This window comes from Phacochoerus africanus, chromosome 2, assembly GCF_016906955.1.
Source record: "Phacochoerus africanus isolate WHEZ1 chromosome 2, ROS_Pafr_v1, whole genome shotgun sequence".
NCBI classification, from domain to species: Eukaryota; Metazoa; Chordata; class Mammalia; order Artiodactyla; family Suidae; genus Phacochoerus; species Phacochoerus africanus.
Genome location: NC_062545.1, coordinates 56,011,692 through 56,034,407, shown reverse-complemented (window position 1 = coordinate 56,034,407; position 22,716 = coordinate 56,011,692).

The following is a 22,716-nucleotide window of genomic DNA, read 5'->3' as shown; positions in this document are numbered from 1 at the left end:
TCCATGGTCTGTATGTCTGTGATATAATCAGGGCACTGTCCCTGTGTGGGGCTCTCAGAACACAGACACTGAGATGGATGGAGTTTGGGATGCATAATCATTATTAGGAATCAATATGTTTAGAAGGAAGGAGAAGGACAGAGGATTGGGTCAAAGCAAACAATCATTCTGGTTAGCCTGGGATGAGTTTCTCGGCACACAGAACTTTCACTGCTAAAAGCAAGACAGTCTCAGGCAAACTGGGAAGGTTAGTCACCCTAGCTGGGGCAGAAGTTGAAATGTGATACAGGCTCAGCAAATCTTCTACCAACCAGGCAGGGAGCTCTGTTGTGATGACGACCCATCAGAATTGTCCCATGTTGGGCCAAGATGCCTATGCCTTCATACCTTGCCATTCTGTTCAAGGCAGGCTGTCCTTGGAAGGCCATGACCTTGGGCCAAAGAGCTGAGGCAGAGCCTGAAGGCACTGACAGGTGAAGGCAATGGAGGAGAAAATCCTTTGAAAGACAGTTCCTCTCTAGTTCTATCCCAGGCCCCATTTGTGCCTTGATTTTCTTCATCTGCAAAATGGGGATATAATGTAAACAGCTTTATTGTGAGGATTAAATGAGTTAATATATGTAAAGTAATTGGATCAGGGCTCAGCACACAGTAAGCTCCTAAGTATTAGCTATTTCGCCAGATCAGATGTTTTCCCTGGTGCTTCTTTTTTTCAATTAAAAAAAATTTTTTTTATCAGATCCTGAAATTCTTGATCTTTGGGTGACCTTTGTCAAACCACAATTTGACATTATTAAGTCAAATTACATCATTGATTATTACTGTATCATTATTACGTCAGTCTGATTGTAATGCAGATAGCCAATCTAGAGAGTTCTTCATGTAGCTCATTGGATTTGGCCACCAGCTGGTTTCTTAATTATAGCCAAGAACCTGGGGTATGAGTATCTTCCATGTTTCTTCTTACTCCTTGGTGTTGGGTTGAGTAAGGAAACCTCCTCAACTCCTTATGCTATGTCTATTATTGGATAATGGAAAGGATTAAGCAGGAGAAAAGTGATAGAAAAGTAAGGCCAGAAGGAAGAAATTTTAAGTTAAAAGTAGCTTTCACAAAAAAAGAATTTAAGCATGAGAATTTGGAAGCTGGGGGAAAAGTATAAATGGCAGAGTGATTAAAGACTCTTTTTAGCCTGGGTAAGTTTTGTGATCATGAGGCTGATGAGATAAATGATCCTCACCCCGACTTCCTTTTTCTCCAAAATAAGCCATGTTGTGTAATTCCATCAGGTGGCCACTGGCCTGCTGGTTCCTCTGCTCTGAAGACACTAAAGCTACTAAGTCACGTGAATCACTTTATGAGTAAGAGCAGGAAACAGCACTAGGTTAACATTTGGAGTGTGACATTCTCAGTGTGAAAAATACTTCCCTCCACAAAGAGCTGGACACAAATTACTTTTTATAGTAGCCCTTGGCTTTCCATTTACCCAGGCAGGAAGTGTGAGGGAGCAGGGTTCCACACCCTCTTTTACCTGGATGACGTCCCTCTGTGTCATCTAATAGATGCTACTCAGAACAAGAAGATGCATTATTTATCCCCTCCTTTCATCACCTGAGCTAAAGCAAGCCAGCCAACAAACTGAGCAAAAGAGCAATCTTAAAGGCCAAAAATAAAACAAAATAAAATAAAAACTATAAGATCTCTTTAGGTTGTTCTTCCATTGACTTCCAAGCATTATTTGCGTAGTTTCCCTTACCTGAACTGTTGGCATGAGAGGTGCAATTTTATTCTTGAAGCAGGGTGTTTCTCGGGCTTGGAGCCAAAGCAGTTGGCTCATTCACTTCCTTCTCTGCTGCATTTCTTCAGGGCTTTCTGCATGTTAGAAGCTTATTACCGGATGATTCAGGAGGGGATGCAGGAAGTATGGTTCCTCCTGACATTGGCTTCTCACATCTTTCTGGCCCATACTGGTTTACTTCACCAAGGAAGACACAGAGTTTCCTTTATCTGGGTTCCTTGGCAAAGGCATGGTTATCACGATGAAAATTCAAAGTAGAAAGAAGGATTTTCCTGACCTCTCTGCAAGGGAAAGAGACTGGGACTTCACTCCTGGGAGGAGCATGGACTGTCCTGCCCTGGGCTTCTTCTGATTTCTAGTACTGAGCTGTTTTGGGGCAGGTGACCCAGCTGAGTCAGTGACGCAGCTAAGGACACATACTTTCCACTCTCTCCCTAGTGGAAATGTTCCCCTTCATTCCTATAACCTTTCTCACCTGCCTGGTCCCTCTCAAGAACCACAGCATATGTTTCCTATTCTAAAGTTTTAGGATTTGAGGCACCTGGCCCAGACCAGCAGTACTCACTCTGCATCTCTTTCCAGGAATTACACTGATGACCTTGATCTACGGGCTCAGCCAACCATGACAGCCATTTCCAGGGAACTTAAAAGTCATATTCCTTTGTGTTATCAAGTGAAGTTGAGCCAGACCTGTTTGCTTTTGCGTCTCCACCGAGGTTCAGGGTTCTGATCCAAACAGGAGTGGGCCAAGGGGGAGCGGCCTTGGAAACTTGCATGCAGGATCACAGAAGAGGATGATCTATGAGCAGAAAGGCTGCCAGAAACCAGAGGGAGGAGAAAGCAAAGGCAGCAGGTTCAGCCGTCCCCTTTTCATCATGCGACTCGGAGATCCTCTTACCAACTGGAGGAGTGCCCGGCTAAGGCTTCTTATTCAACGATGCATGAGATAAAATTTCTAGGTTGGTGTTTGAGCAAATGACTCACTTACCTTTTTATCATCTGAGAGAGGCAAGAAAGTTTTCATCTCTCCATACATTTTGTACTTTACACTTTCCCGATAAAAAATAGGAAAAATGAAGAAAACACAGTATCTGAGAAAATTCCTTCATGGGCCCCAGACACAAAGTTTATTTTATGGACTAAACCAAAATAATGTCTAATCTCAGAACTACTTGAGCTTTATAATTAATGAACTTTAAATTTTCTGGTTAACTGTACATGTACTAAGAGACTTCTTTTTTCTTTTTACAAAGCTGCACCTGCAGCATAGGGAAGTTTCCTGACTAGGGGTCGAATGGGAACTGCATTTGGGGCCTTTGCCACAGGCACAGCAATGCCTGATCCAAGCCACATCTGCAACCTACGCCACAGTGTGCAGTAATGCCAGATCCTTAACCCACTGAGCAAGGGCAAAGATTGAACCTGCATCCTCACAGAGACAACGTTGGGTCCTTAACCCACTGAGCCACAATGAGAACTCTGCTATGAGACTTTTTATACCCTGCAAAAATAGTTGGATATGTTTGGTATCTTTTCCCCTCATTATCTCTCTTTTTTTTCTCTCTCTACACTTTCATCATAACCACTGCTAAGATGATCTTGTTATCTATTTCATATACATTAAAACAAGCTGTTTAATTTATGTGTGGTTAGATATTTTTAACTGAGTATTTGTACAGATCCTTGAAAAATTAGTTCTCAGAAAATGGAAGAGAGGGTAGACATTGCACTACAGTGATGGAAACAGGCATTGATGAAAGAATCAGTTCTTCTAGGGAGTCAAACTATCCCCATGTACATCTTGAGTCACATTTCTCCTCTATATCTTTTGCAATCTCTTCTTATGTAGCCTGCCTGACTTCCTACCATATCCTCAAAAATGCCTCCTTTCACCTCTAGGATTCAACTAGAGATAGGAAAAATAGGAGTTCCCATTGTGGCTCAGTGGTTAACGAACCCAAGTAGCATCCATGAGGACACAGGTTTGATCCCTGGCCTTGCTTAGTGGCTTAAAGATATGGTGTTGCCATGAGCTGTGGTGTAGGTCACAGACGCAGCTTGGATCTAGTGTTGCTCTGTGGCTATGGTGTAGGCCAGCAGCTGCAGCTCTGATTCGATCCCTAGCCTGGGAACCTCCATATGCTGCAGGAGCAGGCCTAAAAAAAAAAAAAAGAGAAGAGAAATAAACTGAGATCCCAAGATATTTTTCAGCAGTCAGATCTCATTAGATTGCATCTTCAGCTTGAAATCAATTAGAGGGCTTATGTCCTCCTTGGCATGTCTTTTCCCTTTAAGTCCTTTTGGGCCACTTTGGCAGCTTGTGAGATCTCTCCCTCAGAGCATGGTTGGATGTCCCTTCTCACATTCACTAATGTTTCCATTCTTTGTCCTTTGATGAATTTGGAAAAGGTTTTAGGAATTTACTACACAGGAGCAAACTCTTTCCCCCCAAATCATAACATAGACCAAAAAAAACAGTGTAAATCTTGTAAGTACAGAATTCTGAGGCATTTGGGGTAATACTTTCTAGAGGAGAGATTTGTGAATGCTATTTGAGGGGCTTAATCCGTAGGCATAATATTGCTTTATGAACTATAAGCTGGAATTGTTAAAATAACTACAGGTGGACAGATGCCAAATGGTAAAGCTGGGGTGGAAAGTACTGGTAAGAAGAGATTTTTACTGCTCCATTTACTCACAGAAAAACTCCACCCAATAATTTCTGCAAAGCAAGAGGATAATATATTGAATCCTCTGTTGATCTCCAAAATCTTGAGCCTCTGAGTTAGGGTGAGTAAAATACCCTGATTGAAGTCGTTAAAATAAACACTGATATAAATACCTAGGGAAAACTGGCAGTGAAACTGCTGAGAAATCCCCTAATTGTTCCATTTTCCTAAGACTCGTCGCGGGTGCTGATGTTCTGTATCTACTTGCCAAAGAAGTTGCCTGTATTTTCTTAATAGAGAAATACCCAAGGGTGTAGGGGAAGAAGTCATCTCTAAGAAAGTACCCCGGCAAAGGCAGGCTATGTCAGCATGAATTTCACAGGACATATTGATTGTTTCAGGTCATGCTTTTCTACTTGTTGAAAATTGCATTATAACGACAACTGTGAAATGTTGAAAAATAAAAAGAATGCTTCAGAAGTCCATCAGCTTGGTCTGAAATCATTCCAATTTGGGGGACACAGATTGGACAAAGCTTGAGTGATGAACTATAATGTTACAGCCAGCAATGGCTATTTGCAAATGGCTATTTGCATGTGTTGATTTGCATAAGGGATGAGGGGAGGAGAGCCTTGTGTTGGGGAAAGAATAAGAAAATGGAAAAGATTAAAAAAAAATAAAAAAAAAGGTAACTAGCACCATGTTCAGCTTAGTCCCAGGTGCTCACAACTGAGCCTCAGAGAGAAGGGCTGTATGTGGTCACTGAAGGAAGGATTTTAATAAGGGACACCTGTAAAACAAGTGAACATAGGCTGTGGGACTTTCTGTCCAGGAGTAACACAAAGTGGAATCATTAGAGGCAGCACACATTTGATGTGGTATCAGTCTTGTCATGCTTGGCACTGTTATGGGTCCTGACCCACACACAGCTTTTTAGGCCACAGCCAAAAACACAGGAGGCAACAGAGAAGAACATGAGAGAACTGGCTTTGAACACATAGGAGCAACTCTGGGGATTCTGAAGAGAATTTGGGTGAGACCAGAAAAATCTACATTATGCAAGTAAAAGCAAAAGCCAGTAATATTTAGGACTTGTCATTAATGTGACCGTATTGGTGTCTACCAGCTGGGGAAATGTGATGGAAAAAAAAAATCACTTAGTCTTCCAGCCTAAAATCATGAAAGTCTTATATTAGTCAAGATTTTTAGTTGCAGACAACAGAATCCACTTGTGCTATAGTTTAAAAATAAAAATAATGTTTTAAAGGATAGTAGACAATGTGCATACTCCTAAGAGGGCCAGAGAATTATGCTCTAAGATTACTTTTTAAGAGGTTATATCCAAATCACACAGCTGGCACAGGCACTGTGGGGCACCAACCACCCCCTCAGGGGACACCACCACTAGGGCTGCTACCATTTCTGCCTCAGTGCTTCCGCCAAGCTCCACAGACTTAACCAGAAAGCTGATTTTGCATGACACCTGCCTTCTCATGGTTTGCTCTTCTTCATTGCAGTCTTGCATGGCTGAATCTGATTGCAGAAACTAGGTCCCATGCTTGCACCCAGGTTGCAAAGAAGGCTGGAATGGCAAATTCTCCTTTTACTTTGAGAAGGCAGGACTCCAAACATATATGTTTCCTTGATATGGGAAAGGCTTTTAAGAGATGATGTGTGGTCACAAACATAACAATCATTTACTGGAGTAGGCATGAGATCATTAGGCAACCAAAACCTTGTAAAGCAGCAAGAGGCCAGTGTTTAAGTCCTGCTTGCTAAGGAGACAGGTCCTGATTCGTTCAGAAAACAGCCATAGATGAACTTTTCTGTAATGAAAGTCTTTTAGGTGGTATTTTGTTTATAAATCGTGGAGTTTTTTTCCCTACCAAATGCAAGAAGAGATTCAATGTCTCTCCCTCTCACCTTAGCTTTAGAGGGTATTCCCAGAAACTTTGTAGAAGTAATTAGCACACAAAGGAAAGCCACATCTCCACCTTGTCACAGATCTGAGAAATAGTAGGCTCTTTATTTTGTTTTGTTTTGTTTTGTTTTTGGCTGCACCTCAGCATAGGGAAGTTTCTGGGCCAGGGGTCAAATCAGAACTGGAGCTGCCAGCCTATGCCACAGCCACAGCAATGCAGAATCCAAGCCACATCTGTGACCTACGTTGCAGCTGGAGGGAGGCAACATCAGATCCTTAACCCACTAAGCAAAGCCAGGGATCAAACTCACATCCTCAGGGACATTATGTCAGCTTCTTAACTGGCTGAGCCAGAACGGGAACTCCAAGAAATAGTAGATCTTAAAAAAAAAAAAAAAGAATGAAAGGACTCTAAATACAGTTGTTGAAATTGGTGTGGTACCAAAAAAAAAAAAAAAAAAAAGTCTCAAGTAACTGCAGACTGAGAATTCTCCGTAATCAGTAGGTCACATCATTTGGGAGTGCTACGGATAGACAGAGATATAGATCAGCACGGGGCTTGGAACCATGCCAAAATAAGAAAAAATTCAGGACCTGAACCAGATCAGCAACTTTCGCCTAGCCAAAATCATCTAAGGCAGAAATGCCCGATCAATTTTAACCTACATACCAAGATCTAGGGACTGGTTGCGCCTACCTCAATTACCTTGTCGAGGAAAATAAAGAAAGATGTCCTTGTGTGAACCTGTTTTCACATGGTCAATATTTACAACTTTGTGTTCTGCTCGTTTCCTTATTCATTAAGTCATACACATTTTTCCAGGTTGTTTAATCTCTGTAGTTATCCTTTTAAAAATATCTGTATAGTATTCCGTCTGCTAATGAACCCTAACTTACTCAATTATCTCCCCATTATTTTATACTTAGATTAGTTCTAAGAATTTCAGAAGGATAAGAGCTAAGTAGAATTTTCCAAAAGGTTATTTCCATTATTTGAGATTGGCAGAAGAATAGTTCCTCAGGAGTTCCCTTTGTGGCTCAGTGGAAACAAATCTGACTAGCATCCATGAGGACGCAGGTTTGATCCCTGGCCTCCCTCAGTGGGTTAAGTATCCAGCGTCGCCATGAGCTGAGGTGTAGGTCTCAGTCAAGGCTCACATCAAGCATTGTTGTGGCTGTGTCGTAGGCTGGCAGCTACAGCTTCAATTTGACCCCTAGCCTGGGGATCTCCATATGCTGTGGATGCGGCCCTAAAAAGACACACACACACACACACACACACAAAAAGAATAGTTATTGAACTTCTCACAGATATGGCTCCCTCCCAGCTGGGTCAATGTTGAGCCACAAGCACATCCAAAGGAACAAGCCTTTATGAGAAAAAAGACTCAACCCTTAGAAACTTTAAATGGAAATACTCTAGGAAATCCTAACATATATATATATATTTCTGGACAGAATAACTCTAGCATACTTTGAGAGAAGACCCAAAGTTGGGCTTCTGGAAATTATTCACCTGGAAAGCTTGGAAATTATTCCCATCAGAAATTCTGGAAATTATTCACCTGGAAAGCTTAGCTTCTGAGGTATGGATAGTTAGTAAGGAGAACGCAGAAAACCACTCAATCTGTTGTGGGGTTTGCGATAAGACTTCAATTTCCATAATCTTCATAAAAAACAGAGCAGTCTTTTCACCCAAAAATATATTCACTATGAATGAAGTGTCTTAGGAAAAAATTAGATGCAAAGAACAGAATTCCACTTAGCTCAAATCCAAAGACGGCTGATTGAAAGGCAAAGTGTATTATGGGGTTACAATAAGCCAGTGCAGGAGATAAAGCTGGGTGTTATGGGACCAAAAAGGGATTATGCAGATTTTTGTTTCTCCCTTTGTCTCTCCTCTGCCTTTAGAAGTACACAGTCTCTCTATTTGTCTCTGGGCACTTGCTCCATCCTTATGCAGATGGACTTTTTCTGTGGAGTCATGATTTCTCAGCTTCCCCTCACTCACTAGTATGGGGTTTGGGGCTGCTGTGACAGGCCAGCTGGGCATGACCTTGCAGCTTGGCTCCACACAGCTCAGTGACTCAGCCTCTCTGTCCCTATTCCAAATTCTTGGGAGAGTATCCGTTCAGCCCAGCTTAGGTCAGATGTCTATCCATGGGTCAGTCACTGAGACTTGTGGGGCCCAGTCACATGGCAGGCAGAGCTGCCCCTCCCAGAGGGATGACTGGGGCAGCTCCAAGGTGGAATGTGGGTAGGGAGAAGGGAATGTCTGGCATTTCTGAGACAGACTTGGGTCTGAGAGAGGCAGACCAAGCGGTAATAAAAAGGGCATGGGATTTGGGGTTAAAAAAAAAAGAACAAGTCTCTGCCACTGCTTAGTCATGAAACTAGACAACACTCCTGATCTCTTGGACACTCATTTCTTCGTATGTAACCTGAGGGAGTTGAACAAGATGACCTTCCAGCTCTTACTGCCACTGGTTATCATCTTCATCTTCAGAATCTCATAATGTAAGGAATGACCAATGCAAATATCAACAATTTGGCAGCTTTTATATGAACAATCATTCAAAGAGCTGTCTTCACAGTATGTCTGGTGGTATATTATCCCCAACATTCTCATTACTGTAAACATTTGGGGAAGGCCATTACATGCACCAGCAATGCTGATGTCCCTAGGTAGGCATTAAGCAAATGTTTCTTGCTTAGACTGAAATTCTTGAAAGAAAGAAAGAAAGAAAGAAAGAAAGAAAGAAAGAAAGAAAGAAAGAAAGAAAGAAAGAAAGAAAAAAGAAAGAGAAAAGAGAAACAGATCTTGTTCTACAAGAGTTTACCTGTTAAGGTATTAGAAGTTTGAAAAAGTAATATGGTTAAATGCACTCAATTCTTATGCCGAGGGCAAGGAAGGAGAACAAGGCTCTAAAATGCATTATTCGTGAAATGCCTACTACAAATAAAGACCAAAGACTTGTTAACTGAAATTGCTTTCTATCTATGCCAAATTAACACACTCTCCTGCCATATGTGAACTTTGAGGCATTCTTCTAAAGTGGCCTACCTACACAGCAAGATGGATTTTCCCCCCATTGAAATCCGCTATGGTACTGAAAGAAATTGCAATGGGATCTTTTAATATTTAGCATGTTCCTATCAAGAAGGGAAGGATCCAAAGGGAAACACTTAAAAAATAATAATAATCCCAGTGAGAATTTCAATTTCCCAAACTATTTGAGTTCCTTTAAAAAGCCATTATGGCGCGCTCCCATCATGGCTCAGTGGTTAATGAATCCGACTAGGAACCATGAGGTTGTGGGTTCCATCCCTGGCCTTGCTCAGTGGGTTAAGGATCCGGCGTTGCCATGAGCTGGGGTGTAGGTTGCAGACACAGCTCGGATCTGGCGTTGCTGTGGCTCTGGTGTAGGCCGGTGGCCACAGCTCCGATTAGACCCCTAGCCTGGGAACCTCCATATGCTGCGGGAGTGGCACAAAAAATGGCAGAAAGAAAGAAAGAAAGGAAGGAAGGAAGGAAGGAAGGAAGGAAGGAAGGAAGGAAGGAAGGAAGGAAGGAAGGAAAGAAAGAAAGAAAGAGAAAGAAAGAAAGAAAGAAAGAAAGAAAGAAAGAAAGAAAGAAAGAAAGAATAAAAAAAATAAAAAGGCATTATACATACACACACATCACAGGGAAATACATGTAGCTGTGTATGTATACATGGTCCTAAGTTAGTATGTTACGTATATATTATATGCTGTATGTGTTTAACAAAAAAGGAATCATATTATTTACTCTTTTCTCTAGTTTGCCTTTTTTTTTTTTTTTTTTTTTAGCTTTAAACAGTGTGCTGTGTATAGCTTACATAGGAATCTATCTCATGGTGTTTTTTTGTTTCCTTGTTTGTTTTGTTGTTGTTGTTTGTTTTTTTTTTAGGGCTGAATCTGTAGCATATGTAAGTTCCCAGGCTAGGGGTCCAATTGGAGCCACTGCTACTGGCCTACACCACACCCACAGCAATGTCGGATCTGAGCCACATCTGTGACCTACACCACAGCTCCCGGCAATGCTGGATACTTAACCCACTGCGTGAGGCCAGGGATCAAACCTACATCCTCACAGATACTAGTTGGGTTTGTTTCTGCTGAGCCACAACAAGAAATCCTATCTCATCTTTTATAATGGCCTCTCAGTAGTCTTCCTTTGTACAATAATCTTTACCCTCCGCTGAAAGGCATTTATGATGTTCTAATCTTTTCTTAAATATTAAAAAATTCTGTAGGAAACATTTATATACCTATACACCTGTGCATGTCGTAATTATTTATTCAGGGTAAATTCCTACAACTGAAATTACTGGGTTAAAGTTTATGCATATTTAAAATATTACAACATAATGCTCAACAGCAAATCAGAAAAATCATATCACCTTATCCTTTTAACAAATTTCCTACAATTATCTTTATTTTTTATTATTGCCAAGATGATGGTCCAAAGGAAAAAAAAAATGAACCCTTCACACTGTTGCCTAATCTGCATTTCATTTGTTAGTGAAGACAAATATCTTTTCAAGTGTTCCTTAGCCATTTGGTTTTCTTCTATGAATTGGTTGAACCTGTGTGTCTATACCACTCACTCCTGTTTCCTCCCTCTCCCACCCCATATACACACACCTCCGGTTGACAGAAGCAGGTCCAGGTATGTTACAGGAACTGGCTAACAAATTTCTTCTCCTAGGCCCTTGGATTTGAGAAGAGGGAACTAAGATGCTCTCCTCAGAAAAATGCAGAGGCTCATGATTCTATGTAGTTTCAGGGTTTCACCTTGAGGAGTCCTCCTACTATTGATCACCCACCTTGTATTGCAGGGCTCAGAAAACACAGGTGTCCTCAGGGGTGAGGCAGGGAATGCTGATGAGCGAAGGGGTTGGATGGGAGGAAGTACAGTGGACCCTGGACTCATTCCAAAAACATCTAAGGAAAACAATAAACTGAGCAAATCCCCTGTACTGTGCCAAGAACACTCACTTGTGGAAAGAACTCAGTGAGAGTGCAATCAGTTTGCAACTTGTGCTAGAGTACAACACAGTCCCTTATTTGCTTATCTGCCAAAAGATATGGTTGGTGCTACCAATATTTACAAAAACTGCTTTCCCAGCTCAACGTGACCTGCAACTGACTCCAGGTAGACCTTTCAATTAAAGGGTCCAGAGCTGTTATCCCCTGATGCCCTACTAGCCCTGCAGGCATCCAGGGCCCCAGCCAAACCCCTTGGGCTTCTGATGGTCCAGGGATGTCTCGATGTTGCTGGTGTCCAGGCCAGATGAATCAGGGTGTGTGCTCCTGCAGATAGTCATGGGGATGGAGAAGGGGACCTAGCTCTTATACACACTGGATTTGAGCAATGGCAAGTCCCAGCTCCCATATGGCTTGTGAGCAATGAAAGATGCTGAACAGTGCCTAGTTTCCGTCTTCCTGGACCCTTCAACCCAGTCCTCTCCTTTCTGCTCTCCCAATTTCTTTTCTGTCTTTGTTTTTCCCCACACTCACCCCCAAGAGGTAAAAAAAATATTTTTCTAGTCCTGGGAAAATTACTCTCTCTCAATATTGCTATTTTTTTTTCCCCAGTGGCATTTGCTGTATTTTGATAGCACTGCTTCAAAGCATCTAACATAACTCCTTTAATAAGTTTAGGCTTTTTGGAAACACAAAAGCCAGATCCTATTTCTGCTTTCCATTTGGTAACGTCCCTTTCCTGAAGCAAAGAATCACAGGATCATCTACTTAAAGGGAGAAGGGAGTATGCAGGGGAGGGGAGGAAGGGTAGAAATATGAGGAGAAAAAAGTTTCCATTATATCTTTTTATTTATTTTTTTTTGTCTTTTCTAGGGCCACACCTGCAGCATATGGAGGTTCCCAGGCTTGGGGTCTAATTGGAGCTGTAGCCGCTGGCCTAGGCCAGAGCCACAGCAATGCCAGATCCAAGCCTTGTCTGTGACCTACACCACAGCTCACGGCAACGCCGGATCCTTAACCCACTGAGGGAGGCCAGGGATCAAATCCGAAACCTCATGGTTCTAGTCGGATTCATTAACCACTGAGCTACAATGGGAACTCCAAGTTTCCATTAATATTAAAAAAAAATCATACCACTGCATATTTTCCATCTTTAGACCCCTTTATACTCTTGATGACCCCAAAGAATCGTTTATGTGAGCTATATATATTGATGTTTAGTACATTCAAAATTAAGATGGACAGGAGTTTCCATTGTGGCACAGTGGGTTAATTATCTGACTTCAGTGGCTAGGGTCGCTGCAGAGGCAAGGGTTCGATCCCTGGCTGGCACAGTGAATTAAAGGATTCAGTATTGTGGCAGCTTCAAAGTCAATTCCTGGCCCAGGAACCCCATATGCCACAGGTGTGGCCACAAAAAATTTTTTTAAATTAAAAAAAAATTAAGATGGACAAATGTCTAAAATATCTACTTATTCATTTAAAACTAACAATAACCCCCTGACATGTTAACATCAATCACATTGTTTTAATTTAAAATAACTGTATTTTCTAAAACAAGCCAAGAAACAAAAAAGATTCCATGAGAAAAATGGCATTGTTTACATTTCTGTCAATCTTTTTAATGTCTGGCTTAATCAAAGGCAGCTGGATTCTCATATCTGCTTCTGCATTCAGTGTGCTGTGAAAGGAGTTCCTGTCGTGGCTCAGCGGTAAGGAGCCTGACTAGTATCCATGAGGATATGGGTTTGATCCCCGGCCTTGCTCAGCGGGTTAAGGATCCAGCGTTGCCATGAGCTGTGGTGTAGGTTGTAGACGTGGCTTGGATCCTGAGTTGCTGTGGCTGTGGTGTAGGCAGCAGATGCAGCTCTGATTTGACCCCTAGCCTGGGAACCTCCATATGCCGTGGGTGTGGCCCTAAAATGACAAAAAAAAAAAAAATGCGTTGTGATAGCACATGCCACCGAGCCTCTGAAAAACTTGCCTATACACTTGTGAGTGTGAAAGAGATAAACACATCTTCATATCACGATGAAAATACCCAGAGAAGGACCTCTCTGGAGGACCACCAGAAAGAGCACATGGTGGAAAGTGCTGATTTAGATCATGAAGTAAATCAGAGGGTGCTGGGATGCCAGTCCTGGGAGGAAACAAGCATGGTTGCCACCTAAGGGAGGCAGCATATATAATGGGTAAGGGCACTAATTCGAGGTAGACACTTCTAGGTTTAAATACCAACTCCTCACCTCCCTAGAGAGCAGACTTTGGAAGTTTACTGAACTTTTCCAAACCTCAGATGTCCTATCTATAAATGGAGAACAATCATACCTATCTTACAGGGTTGTTGAAAGATAACGAAGTCTTTTTCTTAATTTCTTTTGTCATAAATTTTGCCAAGTTCATGTAAGAACTATATTATTAGCCTCTTTGCATTTTTCCATTGCTCACTTTTGAAACAAATGAATTTTGCAGGGAAAATTTATTTATTCTTTTTTTTTTTTTTTTTTTTAGGACCGCACCTGTGGCATATGGAAGTTCCCAGGCTATGGGTCAAAGAGAAGCTGCAGCTGCCGGCCTTTGCCAAAATCACAGCAACACCAGATCTGAGCCGCGTCTATGACCTATGCCACAGCTCACGGCAACGCCAGATCTTTAACCCGCTGAGGGAGGCCAGAGATCAAACCCTCAGCCTCACAGATACTAGTCAGGTTCGTAACCCGCTGAGCTACAACAGGAATTCCCTGGAAAGGAAATTTTATATCCTTATTATAAATGGGGAATGATTTGCCCTAATCTGAAGATGCAGTGAAAATAAAAAGATCTTGTTGCCAGAGTGTTCAGCTCTCCTTTTGTAACAAAAGGAAATAAGCCAATGGAAGAAAGTCATTCAAGACTTGTACCAAAGAGACTCACCCAGCTGTAATCAGAAGTCAATGGCTTGAAGAAGGAATAGCTTTCTCATTATGAGATGCAGTTTGATGTTTGCCTTGCCCATACACCACTAATTCATCTCCCCTGCTACCTAAACCATTTCCTTTAGCACCCCACCCTCAGGAAACACTGAGATCATGCATATAAACCACTTAGCTCAATGCCTGGCACATAGGAAGCATTCTGCATTGCAGCTTTTGTTATCTTTTCTAATTCTTCCTTTTCTTTTCCCGAATGCGTTAAATGACTCACGCAAACTCATAGTTATTTGGTGGAGGACTATGACTACAATGCCCTAGAGGACTCTGGAACTAAGCTCTGCTTTAGAGCAGTGTGACTTTGAGCGAGAGACTCAACCACTCTGTGCCTCAGTATTCTCAACAGTAATGTGGTAACACAACAGCACCTAATTCATAAAGTAAGAGGAAATGAGTTAATATTGTAAAGCACACAGGACATGCCATGCAAGTAGCCAACACTACATACACATGAGCTAATAGCATTCTTTTTTTTTCACGAGCTGGCTTTGACAGTAGTCATTAACATACAGGGTACCATGGAGAAGTTTTTCTGAAATCTGAGGTGAAGGACCAGGTTTTTCCCTCCAACACATATGGACCAATACTTTTGTAAATAGAACAAAAAATGAATTATTAGAAAAAAGAAACAGGAGTTCCCGTCATGGCTCAGTGGTTAACGAACCTGACTAGTAACCACAAGGACTCGGGTTCGACCTCTGGCCCCGCTCAGTGGGTTAAGGATCCAGCAATGCTGTGAGCTGTGGTGTAGGTCGAAGACATGGCTTGGGTCTGGTGTCGCAGTGGCTGTGGTGCAGGCTGGCGGCTACAGCTCCAATTAGACCCCTAGCTTGGGAACTTCCATATGCCTCAGGTGCTGCCCTAAAAAGACAAAAGACAATAAATAAGTAAATAAATAAAACAAAAAGAGAAAATATAAAATTCAAGCCCATGTATTTTATTGGATTCAATAAACATGCGTTTCAATAAAGACAATCAGAGAACAACATACAGGAAAAAAATAAATTACAAAAATGTGTACCCTATTCATTGAAGGCCTGGGTACAGGCACCTGAAGCGTATGGAAGTACCTGGACCACGGATCAAACCAGCAAGCACCTCAGCTGGCGCAGAGACAACACCAGATCTTTAACCCACTGCACCACAGCAGGAATTCTGAAGATTGTTTAAAGTTACAGTGGAGTTTAAATTATCTTTGATAAACAAATGAAAAAGATGAAATCTGAATTTTACACTTTTTGGTTACAGTTGACAAATTAACCCTAAAATATCACATGTGTATTGGGATGGTTAGTAGGAAGTTTGTGTCACATGTGACTCACCCATTTAAGTTCAATGCCTGAACTATTCCCTGGGTCTTAGTTTGTTCAGGCTGCTCTAACAAAATACCATAACCTGGGTGGCTTAAAAAGAATGAGCACTTATTTATCACAATTCTGGAGGCTGGGAAGTCCAAGATCAAGGCACTCATAGAGGGTTCACTTCTATTTCATAGACAATGCCTTTTCTCTGCATCCTCACATGGCAAGAGGGGAAACGGAGCTCTCTGGATCTTTTATAAGGGCACTAATCCCATTCAGGAGGGCTCCACCCTCATAACCTAATCACCTCACAAAGGCCCTACCTTCAAATACTAGGTTTTAACTAGGCAATTAGGTTTTAACATATGCATTGCAGGGAAAGGGGAGCACAAAAATTCAAACTGTAACGCCCCATTCAAGGAGACTGGTCCTCTGGTGATGCCCTTGCCTGTTGTGACAATGACAAATTGCTCTAAAAGTTTCTAAACTATCATTGTTGATTTCTATACTTTTCTTTTGGCTGGGAACAAGACCACAGACCACATTTTGAGTAGCAGTGATAGGGAACACAGTGCTGGAATGATGAGTTACATAATTTTAGAAGAAATATGGTTGGATGGCAAATGACTCTTCAGTTGTTTCCTAAGTTTTTTTGCCAAGCCCTTGGCATGTGGAAGTTCCCAGCCTGGGATTGAACCAGTGTCACAGCAATGATCCAAGCCACTGAGTGATGATGCTGGATCCTTTATCCACTGCACCAAAAGAGAACTCTGATGCTTCAGGTTTTTTTGCTTGTTTGTTTTGTTTTGTTTTTATCAAGAACATTTCCATTTTTGAAGAAAGTAGCTCTTATTCATACACTTGCATGTCAGGTGCTAAAGCAGTTCGTAAAAGGAACACCCAGACCACGTCATAAAATTTATAGAGGAAAGAAAACTGGGACAGAATTAGTCCCTTCCTTTCAAACTGCAAGCCAGACTTCATTCGCATTCACCGACTTGGGTAATAATTGATCACACATAACTATAAGCTCAGTGAGGGCTGGGACCATGTAGTTTTCATCCATAACTGGAGCAGCTAGCACTGAGATGGACATATAGAAATCACGAAGTAAAAGCTTGAGGGAGTGGATTCTAAGCAGCTTAGTGATCTCACATCTCTGCCAGAGTGCTGTAGAGGGATACTTGCTAAGGAAAGAAGGGACAGTTTAGCAGCACAGGAGATGTATGTGCCTTTTCATTTTCTACTTATTACTTTCCTGGGTTATAATCTCTTGAAAAGCAAACACAGCCTTAGGTATGTGGTCACCTCTGCAAGCCATTCTGAACGCCACTCTTGCACAGAGTGGAAAGGCACTTAGATGCAGGAATTCTTATTGAGCCAGGTGAGCATTTTCAGATCGCCTGGACCGCCTTCTTTTATTCCACTTTCTATCACAGGGGCCATGCCTTAGTTATCTTAGAATTGCTGTGGACTTACAGAGGGTTTTGCACACATCTGAAGACTGTGACATCATGTTTTCAGCATATCTGCCAGGGAGAGGCTAAGTGAACTAGAGCAGAGCTTCTCAAACTTAATGTGCCCATGTGTCACCTGGGGGAGCTTATTAAAATGCAGATTTTCATGCAGTAGTAGCTCCAGGTGTGAGCCCAGATGATGGCAATGCTTCTGGTCCTTGGCCCCATTTTAGGCAGCAAGCAACCAGGAGGAATTAAAGGAATCTCAACTTCAATTTAGCTGCTTGTTAGTGAATGAAGTAAAAATGCGACTAATATAATTTAGGAATGATTTTTAGTGATCTGTAGCTAGCAGTTTTGGAGATGTGATGAAAGATCTCCTTAGGCAAGGATAATAAGTCCTACGGGCTACATGGGATTCCATAATACTCCCTGGGATCTCACAATTGTCTTAGACCAGAAATGTGATACTACAACAGTCAATCATCTTTTAAACTTGGTGTTCAGGAATCAGATTCCATTGGGGAAAACAAAACACGGTGACACAGTCATAGGATACATTCTTTTGTGTCTTCTTATGCTTATACTGTCCTTAGAAATAAACACTTTTGCTGATTTTGCTGACCATTTGTTGCTTATTTCCATGATGATGCTTTGTAAAATTGAAATTAATCACTCTCTTTTGCTCCAGTTTTCTTAACTGCCCAAGTCAACAGGGTGGAGTGCAAGAACATACCTTTGGGATCTTACAAACTTGGCTGATTGTCCCAACTCTGACCCATTTAAGACTGTGTGACCTCAGGCATGAGCCACAGGTGCAAGGGTAAAATGGGATCCACACTACTACTCCACATTTTTATTAAGGTGAACTGAGAAAACACCTGGGCCATGGTGGGATCTCTGTAAATAATACTTTTATTCCCCCAAATATTGCCAACCTAGGTTTAATTCACCTATCTAAGTGAGATTAAGACACACCCTGTAACTCAACCACACCAATTCGAAACGTAGATGTTGTCTAGATCCCTCCTAGCAGCAGGGGATGGAGAAAAGGGAAGAGGTTGTCTCTGAAACTAGACCCGAGCAGCTGTGATGGGCCTCTGTGCAGTGTAATGGACAAGAAGGTATTCTATATTCTTTCACTACTTTTTTCACTGCTTCTGGCTTGGGGAAACCTGGGAGTTTGCCTCAGCATGGTAATAATAGCCATTACTCACTAAGGGTTTACTCTGTGCTGGGCACTGTTTTGGGATATACAGGTTTTACGTTTTCAGATTGACAGTCACTGAGAACACATTTTTTCTAGAAAATTGTTTCATTTTTCAAATAATTATGATCAAGGGGATTCTTGTAAAAGAATCTTCAGATGATCATAGAGGATAGAAAGTAAGCCTCAGAGTTCTCATTGTGGCTCCGCAGGTTAAGAACTGGACTAGCATCCATGAGGATGCGGGTTCGATCCCTGGCCTCATTCAGTGTTTCCACAAGTTGCATTGTGGGTCGCAGGTGTGGCTCAGATCTGGCGTTGCTGTGGGTTGTGGTGTAGGCTGGCAGCTGCAGCTCTGAATCCACCCCTAGCCTGGGAACTTCCATATGCTACTGGTGCGGCCATAAAAAGACCAAAAAAAAAAAAGTTTCTTTGAGGGTGGGCACGGTTGTCCTCTTCATCGTGTTCCCACAGATGCACTCAGTGTTCCACTGCTCGGAGGCAAATCCTGTTAAGAGTGCTGACTGTCTCTTTTAACATTCGGACAATTTCTTGGACTAATCAGACCACAAAGAATAACTAACCGTGGGGCACAAGTTCCAGATGAAATCTAGCCATTTCTTGGGCATTCAGTGAAGTCCTAGCCTTGATACAAGCCAGGACGGCTGCCGGTGATTCTTGTTATCGATGTGAGCAGGATTGGAAAAGCTGCCCCTGAGGAAGAAGAGCTGGGCCTGTTTCTTCATTTCCTTCATACCATACACCTGACTGCCCCTTCTATCAATGAGCTCCCAGAGGAAGCTCCCAGTATTGGGCAAGTGTAGGCATCATGTCAGTCTCTTGAAAAGCCTCATCAGGGAAGGTTCACAGTAGCATCATGGAAGCCCAGGAAAACAGGCACAAGAGGGCACGGGAGCCGGACACGGACAGTGACACCAACTCTGAGTCAGGCTTGGACTCAGGCAGGACAACAGAACTGCCAGCTTCAGAAGAAGGTGTGAAGGAACTCTAAATGACCAGGAGGGGCTAGGGACAACCTTCAGGGGCTTTCCACTGGGGAGAGAGTGGGTTAAGCTTTTCACTCTTCATCCAGTGTTTCTTAAGTGTTTTGTTTGTTTGTTTGTTTGTTTTTTATGCCTGGCACTCTGCAGTGAGTGCAGACAGCATGTATGGCTCAATGTATTTCATATAAATGCACTTTCCAGACAACTCAAAGTTTTGATTTTCTTAAATACTGTCAATGAAATGTCTTTTTCTTTAACTTTTTTTAAAAAATTGAAGTTGTATAGCACAGTGATTCAGTTATATATACATATATACATATATATACTTCAGTTTTTTTCCCTTATTGGTTATTACAAGATATTGAGTATTTCCTGTGCTATACAGTAGGTCTTTGTTGGCTATCTTTTACATATATGAGTGAGTATATGAATGAAATGTTTTCTAATGCTGTGTTTGTTTGACAGTTTTTGAACTGGATACTGTTCTTTATTGATGACTTGGAATCACTGCCTTATTTAGAGTTGCAGAATAAAATACTGAGGACCTAGTAAAATTTGAATTTTAGATAAACACAGGAAATAGTTGAGACATACTTGCACTAACAAAGTATTTCTCGTTTATCTGAAACCCAAATTTAACTGGGCATCTTATATTCTTATTTGTTAAATCTGGCAACCCTACCAGTATTATATGGTGCTGTAATAATACAGTAATGCCTTAGGTGCAGTCAGGCTGATTGTCCTGACACTTCAGTGGCTCAAGGTTGTTGCACTTTTTTTTTTTTTAAACTTTTGAGGGCCACACCTGTGGCATATGGAGGTTTCCAGGCCAGGGGTCTAATCGGAGCTACAGCTGCCAGCCACAGCCACAGCTGCACCAAGGGCTGTTGGACTTTTTGAATTTTGTAGTTTTTGTTTACAGTCTTTTTGCTATCCGATGGCTGCATTGCTGTTGTAGTCAGTGTGTAACATCTTCAGTTCCGTTTCCCTCTTCTTGATTCTTCTAATTGGTTGGGCTGAGAAATAAGACCCCTAAACATGATTGACTATTCTATAGAGCAAGGGTAAGTAGTTTCTGTAAGGATACAGGTCCTTAAGGGCATATATTTGAGAAAAGTATGCACATTATTTTAAAAAAGACTTCATAAAAACTTACTTGACTGCCCAGAGACTATACTGTGGTTTCTCTCAGTCCCCTAGGATAAGTGAATAGGGCTTATTTCCTGGAGTGCACTGTTCTTTATAGAGCACTATACAAGATGAAATCTACCAGAGGATAGAGAGGAGGTTAAAGCTAGAAATAAGAAAGTTTGCAGTTGCCTGCACAACAAGGTTTTGGATGTTGTTCCTGAAAATCTTTAGAAAAGAGTCAGACAGACAATGATTTGGCTTGAGTAGTTCACAGGTAACCATGCCTTGAGGCTGGGGACTAGATGAGGTGACCTCTTGAAATCACTCACAGATACATGGTTTTGATTACTCTATGGTCCATTCAATCAACTCAAAATAATGACCACAACCAGAATAATGAAACCAAAGTTAAAATTAGCCAGCATCATATCTACAATGGAAAATAGTACGTAGCATTCCAAATATGGTGCTTAGAAGAAACCCTGGCCAGACTGCAAGATGTTATGCGGAAGGAATTACAATGTCTATCCTTCCCTACTGCACTCATTTACACAATGATTAAACAATTTTTTTTTTGCCCTAGGCGATGCTTGCTCTGAATGTAGATTTGAAGTGACTCCCGAATTAGAACTGTTCCTAATGCCGAACCTACAATTACTCAAACTCAACATGCAGAGTCAGCAAACACCTCTCCACACCATACATATTTGCATTTATCTTTATTTTATGTCAGAAAAATTGTTTGAAAATGATTTATGCTACAAAGTAGTCTTCAGGCTCAAGATGATGAGTTTTTTTTTATCATCCAGCAATTTGTAGATTTATACCTTTACCTGCTTTAGTCAAAGAATGACTCATAGCAATCAGACCCTGGAGAATATTTGGGGAGGTGTTTGAAAAGTCTTAATACCAAGGAAAGACTAGCATCTCAGTAAAGCAGTTTGATTTTCTTCAGAGACTTCTGATATTGTGCAAATCAGAAATTACTTGCTAGATCATTGCAAAACTATTCTAAATATTTCAACCTTTAAAACTTGTTGCAGGCCTTTTCTTCACAACAAGAGCAGTTCTGGTCTGTGTAGGTCACTGGAGCCATTGGCTATACTGTATATTTAGATTCATGTGGCCTGATTCAACTTATTAATGTGTTTAGTATAGTTCTCTTTTCTTCTTGATCAACATAAAAATTCACTTCTAAACTGTGTTAAGACTTATAGCCTTTTAAGTATTATTTTTATTTTTATTTTTAATATTAGCCTAGGAAATATATTTAGGTTTTTTTTTTTTCCCTTCCACAGTTTTTTTCTATCCTAAAAGGGTCACTGTAATATTTTCATAGGTGACTATCTCAAGGGACAAGTCATAATGTGGACTCCTGGGAGAATAGGGTGATTTCAAAATGTTCGAGAAACATTCTGTGGGTATCTATTGAAGAGTACAAGGTACCATACTATTGGCAAGGAGCTAATACAGTGGTGGGAGGGGCAGATTCATGAACAGAGAATTATAGTATTATGATGTGGTGAGGGTAATGATGAAGAGATGCAGATAGGTGTCTCTTTTTCCATGAATCTAGAAAACTAATTCAGCCTTGAAATGTTAGGAGAAATCTTCCTATAGGAGATAATGTTGGCATTGCATCCGAAACTAGTGAGGCAAAATGTATGGAAGAGAGCTTGAGCAAGACACAGAGGTGAGTAGGGACGAGTCCCCCTTGTTCCTCTAAGCTTCTGAACAGGCTCCTTAGTCACTGGTAGAAGGAGAGGCTGCCCCAGCCCTGTCACTGTTTAATCATAGCAGAGAGACTTTTGAGGATGTGCTGTGTAGTGGTGATTATAAGGACAGCTACTATGACTAAAATGTCGAGTTTATCAGATATCTCCTGCCAACTTCACATACAACTCTCTCCTCCTTTTCTAGGCAATTCAGTGTAGCTATAATAACCACCACCCCCTTTATTAGTTTCCTAAGGCTGCTGTAGCAGAGTGCTACAAACTGGGTGGCTTAACCAAGAGAAATGTATTGTCTCATAGTCTGGAGACTAGAACTCTGAGATCAAGACATCAGCAGTGTTGGTTCCTTCTGCAGACTGTGAAGAGAGCTCTGTTCCATGCCTCTCCTCTGGCTTCTGCAGGTTCACTGGCAGTCTGTCTTTCTTTGGCTTGCTGATGTATCGCCTAGATTTCTGCCTTCATGTCCACATGGTGTTCTGCCCTTCTGTGTTCAAATTTCCCCTTTTTATGAGGATACT